Here is a 9,799-nt window from a genome sequence, read left to right as displayed (position 1 = left end):
GCGCCCGCCGTGGTTCAGCCCGGCCCCGCCTCTCGCGCCCGCCGCCGTTCAGCCTGCCGTGACCCCGCCCGTCGCGCCTGCCGTCGTTCAGCCCGGCCCCGCCCCTCGCTCCCGCCGCGATTCAGTCGGCCGTGGCCCCGCCCCCGCTGCCCCTCTTTGGCAACGCCTAGGCGGGGCCTCTCGTAGCCACGCCCCCTAGAGGGGCGGAGCGCGTGCGTGCGCGCGTGCGCAGGTCCTGTTTGAGGCCAGAGAGTCTAGACGCGGCGGCGTAGTGATCAGTGACTACCCGGAGTCCTGCAGAGGCGGGGCGGCACCGACAGCGGGGATCCCGGGTGAGGGGGAGCCAGGGTGAAGGGGCCCACGAGTGCCGGGAGCCCAGGTGACCGCGCGGGAGCCCAGGTGAGAGGCCAGGAACCCACGTGAGAGGCCAGGAACCCACGTGAGGGGCAGCCCAGGTGAGCGCGCGGTAGCCCACCTCAGGGGGAGCCCGGGTGAGGGGGAGCCCGGGTGAGGGGCCAGGATGGTTCCTAGCGTCTGCGGTCCCAGCCCTGCCTTCTGGTGGGCGTGCGGCACCCCGGCCGGGGTGTTCCCGGGGTGAGCGGCGTTCCAGCCCCGCAGCCCGGGGTCCTGCCCGCGCGCGTGCCCGGTGGGCGTGGGGGGCTCCTAACGCCGACTCTAACTTTGGAGCCCCTGAGCGGCGCGGATGCCGGACGGAGGGAGGGGACAGGCGGCGGCGGAGGCGGAGGCGGAGGCGGAGGTGGCGCCGTCGCCCCTGACCTCGCTCCCTGCATACCGGCTGGGCAGGTATGGTCAGCTCACCTGTGTGCCCCTGAGGCTGGGAGACGGCTCCTGCGGAGCCACTTGGGTGCATTCGGAGCTGCTGTCAAGGACAGCAGCTGTCACGTGGCTGTGGCCTCCACTGGTCACCGAGTTAGCTGGGCGGAAGGGGACACGGAGCTGCTCACCAGGGTGTGGGCGGCGGAGGGACGCTGGGTCAGTCAGCACCTGTAGGAGGGGGAGGGACGCTGGGTCAGGTCACCAAGGCGTGGGGTGGGTAGGGGATGAGGGCGGGCACTGGGTCGGGTCAGCAGGTGGTGGGAGCTTCCCCGGGCACTGGGCCCTATCGCCAGCTGCTCTGGGTTGGGGTTGGTGTGGACAGTGGGGAGGGGAGCCAAGGACTTCTCAGCCTGTGTAGGTTCTGCTGTAAGTGACTGTTCTCTGAAAGATTGGGGCGAGGCGGCTGTTTCTGACTCCTGTTTGAGTTTATCCTCTGTGTGAAATCTGTAATATCCAGTTCCTGCTGATCTCACTCCCATATTTTGATTTTTGTTTACATGAAACTTTTCAGGAAGGTCTTGAGAGGAAAAAGCAATGGTGAAGGAAGTGTGAGTGATTGAGGGAATGAGATGGCCACAGCTCCGTACTGAGCTGGGACAGTTCTGCGCTTGCCTTTCAGAAGCAGCATTAATAGACTGGCCGTCATCTAGGCTGTAGTTGTTATGGAAGTTCTTCCTGAGCATCCGGCTTTCACGAAAACAGCACAGGTTCTCTAGGTGGCCTCAGAGATGTTCACCACAGAATGTCTTATGATAACAAGGAACTGGATGAAAGCCTGATGGGACACCGCGTAGCCGTAATGCAGTGATGTGGCAGAAGAGGATTAGCTGTTGCTAAAAGAAGAGAAGCAGACCAGGGAGCAGCTTGTACACTTTTATCCCGTTTTATGAAAAAGGGAAGAGTTTATATCTGGATAAACAGTTGACCCAGCAGGCACCAAAAAATAATGATAGTGCTTGGAGCTGTGTAAGAGGATTGTAAGTTTTTATTTTTGTATTTTTTTGCTTGTTCATATTTTCCAAATTTTATTAAACATGTATTTCTTCTGATTTTGGAAAACATATTTTTACAAACCATCAATGTATAATTTTCAAAATGTTAGAAGTATAATTTTCATGTAAACAGCTCGTCAGGTTATATTTCAGTCATTAGTCCAGGATCCAGGAGGATAGGCATGCCAGTTCAAAAGCAAATACACAAAACTAGGATTTTCTTAGTGAGTGGGTAAAAGGAATGCTGAGAAAACATGCTGGATTAGCTATAAGATGTGAATATCCTGCATGCAATGAAACTACAGCCTTGGGGATTATCTTTTCTTCTTGGTGGAAAGGAGAATTAACTTTGCAGATTGAGAAATGTGTGGGCCACAATCAGTGGTAAATTGTTACTTCTAGAAAGTCAAGTGATTGTTGGGTTTGTAAAACACTGAACTTGTGTTAGCAGGGAAAAAAGCATGCAGCCATTTTCTCCTTTTTGAGTTCACTTCCAAGTTTGGATAAATTATCTCAACCAAACAAAAAAAATGCTGGTGTCATAGCAGTTTAGCCCTCAGTAAACCGGAAGAGCACACAGATGCATGATACAGCCCAAGGGTTCCGGTGGCCACTGAGCCCAGCTCCCGGTCACACTACAGCCGCTAACACTCTTACTGATTTGTTTGCATTCAGATTTTGTAAAACTGCATGGCCCAGTGCTGTAGACGAGCTGAAACCACAGAATCTTCTAACACTAGCTTTTTATATACATTTTCCCCAAAGAAAATGAAGCTATGCAGAGTCAGGAGATGGTGGCCTTCAGGAGTTGTTTCTTCTCGGGCTCCACTTCCTATACTGCAGAGAGGAAAGGAGCTGGTGTGGAGGGACTTGCAAGCCTTCCAGAGTGAAAGAACAGGATGGGTCCATTAGGTTTGGCCTCTAGTTTTACCCCAGGAAGGAACAGTGACTTCCAGCTGCACGTTACACTTGAGGATTCCTTCTTCTGGCCTGAGCCTCATGGCAGGAGTGACATGAAGAAGGCACACAGCAAGGGAACAGTGGGAACCCCAGTGCCCCATTTTGCACATCAAGAGCGAGAGGGTTGTGGTTGGGTCAAGGAGCAGAAATAGAAGCAAAAGGAGAACCTGAGCTCTTTCCATACCCCTTCTGTGCTGTCTGCCAGACCAAGGCCTAGCCGCACTTCTGTGGGTACCCGCCTTGTGACTTGGGGTGAACCACAGCTGTTCTCAGTACAACTCTGACACTGCAAAAAAGGACAGTAGAGCTCTGCAGGACTCCAGGAAGACTGGCTGCTTGGGTTGGATCCTGGTACCCTGGCTCTGGGACTGGCCTTCCCTCATGACTGAGACAGCTGAGGAGTTCACCTCCTTCATGAACTCCTGGCTGGAGGATGCTGGCTGGCACTAACCAAACTCAGAGACCCACAGTAACAAGGTAGACCAGAGCAGAACCAGCTTCCCGGAAAGTTCCTGTGCACACTGCTGTGTAGACCACACATAATCAGGAGGTTTGTGCAAAGAATCAGAATGGGGATTTGTTACAGGATTAGAAGGGGTAGTAAGCGTTCTGGTCTTTATGATCTGTTGTTTCTGCATCCCTAACTGGTACCTGTTCTGTGACTGCCAAGAAAGTTTGCCCACTCTCAGCTCTGGCTCGCCTGCTTCTGCCATTCTTTCTGTAGATACAGTAATCTCCACAAAGGCATCTAGAAAGCTTGAAGACCTGGAAGCTATTCGCCCTTCAGGGGAAGATCACACAAACTGGTTGAATGTCTGGCTCACAGTAGGTGCTTCATTTGCCATTGCTCTGTGTGTTTCTTTTTCCATTGTCAGGCACTGGGATCCAGGGTGGTTCAGAAAGAAACTTGTTTTCTTTTTTTTTTTGTTTTTCTTTTGAGATGGAGTCTCGCTCTGTTGCCCAGGCTGGAGTGCAGCAGCATGATCTCGGCTCACTGCACCCTCTGATTCCCCGGTTCCAGCGATTCTCCTGCCTCAACCTCCCAAGTAGCTCAGACTACAGGCATGTGTCACCATGCCCAGCTGCTTTTTGTTTTTTTAGTATAGATAAGGTTTTGCAATGTTAGCCAGGCTGGTCTTGAACTCCTGACCTCAAGTGTTTCACCCACCTCAGCCTCCCAAAGTGCTGGGATTACAGGCATGAGCCACCATGCCCGGCCTGAGACTTGTTTTCTTAGCTTCTAAATAGTGAAACCAAGTTCAGAACCCACTAAGCCAACTGTTCTTCTTGGTCCTTTGGTTCTCATGTCCTGGAGCCCCTCAAACCAAAGACTTCCTGAAGCATCACTTGGGCTCATCACTTCCACTGAGGTAGATTTGAGTCATTGCTCTGGGCAGAGCCTTCCAGAGAGAGGGACCTTTCCGTCTCAAGGCAAAGGTCCCACAGAAGGTAGCTGTCTTGGCCAAGAGCACATTGATGCAACTGTGACAAAATGGGACCTATAACCCGGATCTCATGACCGACTCGTGGAAAAGTACAAGAAGAAGTTTTAGGAGGGGTCCATATTTTAACCTTTAACAGTGTTGTTCAGGGTAACTCTTTTAATGAATTGCTATTCCGTGCTTGATACCCGTTCTTTCCACCCAGCCTGCTTTTCTTTAATGCTGGTGAACGGTCTCCCCCGAGCCCAGCCTGGTCTTCTTTAATGCTGGAAAGTGGTCTCCTCTCAGTCCAGCCTGCTTTTCTTTAATGCTGGTGAGTGGTCTCCCCTCCCAGCATCTGGCTGCACTTGAGGGTGATCGGCTCCTGTGAAGTGCATTGGGGTTAGAAGATGCCTTGCTGCACACTGAATTACCAGAGCGCTCTTGCCAGTCCCTCATTACCATGTTAAACCTGATTTGAGTAGAAGTTCACAGAGGTGTGTTTGGAGATGTGTAAGTACACGGGAATCTTGACATAACGTGACCAGCAGTGTGGGCCCCAGGTGTTGGTCGTGGGCATGGCAGCCTCTCAGTCATCATCATAGCATCTATCAGAGAGCACACCTGTGTGCCCTGAACACACGCACCAGCAGCAGCAGGACACGGGAGCCGTTTCTCTAGGGAGAAACATGAATGCCAGTGCTGTCTTTCCCTCGTCAGATTTGTGTTTGCACAGAGCCAGCCTGTGTTAAAGCTGGGATGTTAATGGAGAAACAGAAAAACGCTGGTACTATTTTGCCTTTGATTGTATGGCTGTTATCAAACCAAGAGGTTAGGGGTTAACAGCGTTCTCTTGTGATTTGCATTAGGTCCCAGGACTCACACTCAGTGTGAGCTTGAGTGAGCTAGTGCTTTCTACGTCCTTGGGGTGTGGTTACAGTGACCACCTTGCCTCAGTAACAATTGGCGAGTTTTGCTGAATGGCCACAGATGAAGGGCTCCTCCTACGCTTCCAGCTGTAGTCCTGCCACCTCACAATTCAGCCAGTTCTGGGGTCCCTTCTAGAGAGCAGAGGGTCCAGCTGTGTAGGGAGCATGGTGCTCAGAGCTCTGCCCTCTGTTCGCTGGCTGTGAGCGACAGGAGTCCCCACTCCCTGCAAAAATGCCATGTCTGGGCAGGTCCTGCACACTGGGTGAGGGGGTAGAGGTGGGATCTGAGGCTTTGTCAGTAGCTGTTCCTATGTCCTCGTTGTGTGCATGGGGTTCCTGCCATGTGAAAGGAAAGGCTGGAATCACTTACAGGTCCCTTCCAGTTTTGAGCACTTGAGGCTCTGGTGTTTGCAGACAGGTTCAGGCTTAGGTAAACTGGACCCCTTGAGCATCATTTAGCATCTGTTCATGTGTTCCACAAATGTTTCTTGAGGGCCCACTGTGGACTCGGTGCTGCGTCCAGCAGAGGAGATGCAGTGATGGAAAGCAGGTGTGGTCTGTGCCCTCACAGAGCTTGCTGTCCAGTAGAGGTGAGGATTCTGTAAGCACTTTTGGTACCAAAAATGAGTGTGTGGAGGATGCATCAGGAGCTTGTAGCAAAGGTACTTAACCCAGCCCGTGGGACTCTCCCTACTCTGGGAGGGCATCTGGAGCAAATGGCCCTTACACAAAGACCTGACAGGTGAGATGGTGCCAGCTGCGGGGAGGTAAAGACTTTTCCAGGTAGAGGGCCCAGCAGCTGCAGACCCAGAGGTGCAGGAGAGTGTGGTGTTTTCACAGGACTGGAAGGTGGTGGCATGGAGTGAGAGGCAGGGGTTGGGGAGAGTGGAACCAGAGAAGGTACAATAGATGGGTCACGTTCTGCAGAGTCCTGTAGATCACAGTAAGGAATTCAGGCCTTCCCTGCTGCTGCTGAGAAGCCATTCCACGGCCTTAACCAAAGAATAGCATGAAAAACAGGAGCACAGGTTCTCATGACATCTTTGGCGTGTTAACTGGACTGTCTTCCAGTGTGGAGGCAGAAAATCTCGTAAGTGTGTTGGGGATAAACTTGAAGCCTATTTTATGTAACCTCCAAATTTTGTCAAACTTAAGTTAGAAAAGGAATGGATTGGTTGTGGATAGCAGAAATATAAAAGTATAGGGAAAGAATAAACTGTTTTAACATTGTTGCAGAGAAAAGTTATTGATTTTTTAAAAAATTTATTTATTTTATTTTAGGTGCATACTATATCTGGCATCTCTCCCCATGTTATCCCTCCCTACCCCTCCCTCCCCACCCCCTGCTGTCTCTCCCCTACCCCCCCCAACTGCCCCCAGTGTGTGATGCTCCTCTCCCTGAGTCCACGTGCTCTCGTTGTTCAACACCCACCGATGAATGAGAACATGTGGTGTTTGGTTTTGTGTTCTTTTGTCAGTTTGCTGAGAATGATGGTTTCCAGATTTATCCAAGTCCCTACAAAGGACATGAAATCATCGTTTTTTATGGCTGTGTAGTATTCAATGGTGTATATGTACCACATTTTCTTTTCCAGTCTATCATTGATGGGCATTTGGGTTGGTTCCAGGTCTTTGCTATTGTACACAGGGCTGCAGTGAACATACGTGTGCATGTGTCTTTATAGTAGAATGATTTATAGTTCTCTGGGTATATACCCAGTAGTGGGATTGCTGGGTCAAATGGAATTTCTCTTTCTAGATCCTTGAGAAATCACCACACTGTCTTCCACAATGGTTGAACTAATTTACACTCCCACCAACTGTTTAAGAGTGTTCCTATTTCTCCACATCCTCTCCAGCATCTGTTGTCTCCAGATTTTTTAATGATCGCCATTCTAACTGGCGTGAGATGATATCTCAATGTGGTTTTGATTTGCATTTCTCTAATCACCAGTGATGATGAGCATTTTTTCATATGTTTGTTCACCTCATATATGTCCTCTTTTGAAAAGTGCCTGTTCATATCCTTCACCCACTTTTGAATGGGGTTGTTTGTTTTTTTCTTGTATATCTGTTTTAGTTCTTTGTAGATTCTGGATATGAGCCCTTTGTCAGATGGGTAGATTGCAAAAATTGTTTTCCCATTCTGTTGGTTGCCGATTCACTCTAATGATGGTTTCTTTTGCTGTACAGAAGCTCTGGAGTTCAATTAGATCCCATTTGTCTATCCTGGCTTTTATTGCCATTGCTTTTGGTGTTTCAGTCATGAAGTCCTTGCCTATGCCTATGTCCTAGATGGTTTTGCTTATGTTTTCTTCTAGTGTTTTTATGGTGTTAGGTTTTATGTTTAAATCTTTGATCCATATGGAGTTAATTTTAGTGTCAGGTGACAGGTAGGGATCCAGTTTCTCCTTTCTGCACATGGCTAGCCAGTTTTCCCAACACCATTTATTAAACATAGAGTCCTTTCCCCATTGCTTGTTTTGGTGCTGGGTTTGTCAAAGATCAGAAGGCTGTAGATATGTGGTGTTTCTTCTGGGGTCTCTGTTCTGTTCCATTGGTCTATGTCTCTGTTTTGGTACCAGTTCCATGCTGTTTTGATTACGGTAGCCTTGTAGTATAGTTTGAAGTCCAGCAGTGTGATGCCTCCGGCTTTGTTCTTTTTGCTTAGGATTGTCTTCGCTATGCGGGGTCTTTTATGATTCCATATCAAGTTTAAAGTGTTTTTTTCCAGTTCTGTGAAGAAGGTTACTGGTAGCTTGATGGGGATAGCATTGAATCTGTAGATTACTTTGGGCGGCATGGCCATTTTCACAATATTGATTCTTCCTAATCATGACCATGGAATGTTTTTCCATCTGTTTGTGTCCTCTCTTATTTCATTGAGCAGTGCTTTGTAGTTCTCCTTGAAGAGGTCCTTTACATCCTTTGTTAGCTGTATTCTTAGGTATTTTATTCTCTTTGTAGCAATTGTGAATGGCAGTTCGCTCTTGATTTGGCTCTCTGTTTGTCTGTTATTGGTATATAGGAATGCTTGTGATTTTTGCACATTGATTTTGTATCCTGAGACTTTACTGAAGTTGCTTATCAGTTTGAGAAGATTTTGGGCTGAGACGATGGGGTCTTCTAGATATACAATCATGTCATCTGCAAATAGAGACAGTTTGACTTCCTCCTTTCCTAACTGAATACGCTTTATTTCTTTTTCTTGCCTGATTGCTCTGGCTAGAACTTCCAATAATATGTTGAATAGGAGTGGTGAGAGAGGGCATCCTTGTCTAGTGCCTGATTTCAAAGGGAACTCTTCCAGCTTTTGCCCATTCAGTATGATATTGGCTGTAGGTTTGTCATATATGGTTTTATCATTTTATGCTACATTCCATCAGTACCTACTTATTGAGAGTTTTTGACATAAAGTGCTGTTGAATTTTATCAAAGGCCTTCTCTGCATCTATTGAGATAATCATGTGGTTTTTGTCTTTGGTTCCGTTTATGTGATGGATTACATTTATGGATTTGTGTATGTTGAATCAGCCTTGCATCCCCGGATGAATCCTACTTGATCATGGTGGATAAGCTTCTTGATGTGCTGTTGCAATCTGTTTGCCAGTATTTTATCGAAGATTTTTGCGTCGATGTTCATTATGGATATTGGCCTGAAGTTTTCTTTTTTAGTTGAGTCTCTGCCTGGTTTTGGTATCAGGATGATGTTGGTCTCATAAAATGAGTCAGGGAGGACTCCATCCTTTTGTATTGTTTGATACAGTTTCAGAAGGATGGAACCAGCTCCTCTTTGTATGTCTGGTATAATTTGGCTGTGAACCTGTCTGGACCTGGACTTTTTTTGGTTGGTAGGCTATTGATTGCTGCCTCTACTTCAGCCCTTGTTATTGGTCTATTCATGATTTCAACTTCCTCCTGGTTTAGTCTTGGTAGAGTACAAGCATCTAGTAATTTATCCATTTATTCCTGGTTTACTGGTTTATGTGAGTAGAGCTGTTTGTAGTAATCTCTGATGGTAGTTATTGATTTATTTTGGTTGAGCTTGTTTTTGAATAGGCAAATAAACCCATTTAGTTAACAATGTTTTTCCTGCCTGGAGGCAGACACTGTGACTAGGAGAAAATGAGGTTTTTATTTTTTTTTTTCTTCTTCTTTTTTTTTTAATTTTATTGCATTTTAGGTTTTGGGGTACATGTGAAGAACATGCAAGATTGTTGCGTAGGCACACACGTGGCAGTGTGATCTGCTGCCTTCCTCCCCACCACCCACATCTAGCACTTCTCCCCTTGCTATCTCTCCCCAACTCCCCTCCCCCTGCTGTCCCTCCCCTATTTCCCCCCAACAGACCCTATTGTGTAGTGCTCCCCTTCCTGTGTCCATGTGTTCTCATTGTTCAACACCCGCCTATGAGTGAGAACATACGGTGTTTGATCTTCTGCTCATGTCAGTTTGCTGAGAATGATGGTTTCCAGGTTCATCCATGTCCCCACAAAGGACATGAACTCATCGTTTTTTATGGCTGCATAATATTCCATGGTATATATGTGCCACATTTTCCCTGTCCAGTCTATCATCGATGGGCATTTGGGTTGGTTCCAGGTCTTTGCTATTGTAAACAGTGCTGCAGTGAACATTAGTGTGCACGTGTCCTTATAGT

General features: G+C 48.0%; 1 protein-coding gene across 3 annotated transcripts in view; it reads left to right on the top strand.

The window, feature by feature from the left end:
- The first annotated feature begins 329 nt into the window (after positions 1-329).
- The window catches only part of CLN8 (CLN8 transmembrane ER and ERGIC protein), a 24,846-nt gene continuing 15,376 nt past the window's right edge, over positions 330-9,799 (top strand). The window contains exon 1 of one of the 3 annotated variants that reach the window (XM_017501138.2): positions 330-455. The gene's annotated coding sequence lies outside the window, so the exon portion shown is untranslated. The remainder of the gene's footprint in view (positions 456-9,799) is intronic. The other 2 variants (XM_017501139.2, XM_017501140.2) reach the window with 2 other exon arrangements.

Source organism: Cebus imitator, unplaced genomic scaffold (genome assembly GCF_001604975.1).
Source record: "Cebus imitator isolate Cc_AM_T3 unplaced genomic scaffold, Cebus_imitator-1.0 Scaffold279, whole genome shotgun sequence".
Taxonomy (NCBI): domain Eukaryota; kingdom Metazoa; phylum Chordata; class Mammalia; order Primates; family Cebidae; genus Cebus; species Cebus imitator.
This window is presented reverse-complemented; position numbering and strand designations above follow the sequence as displayed.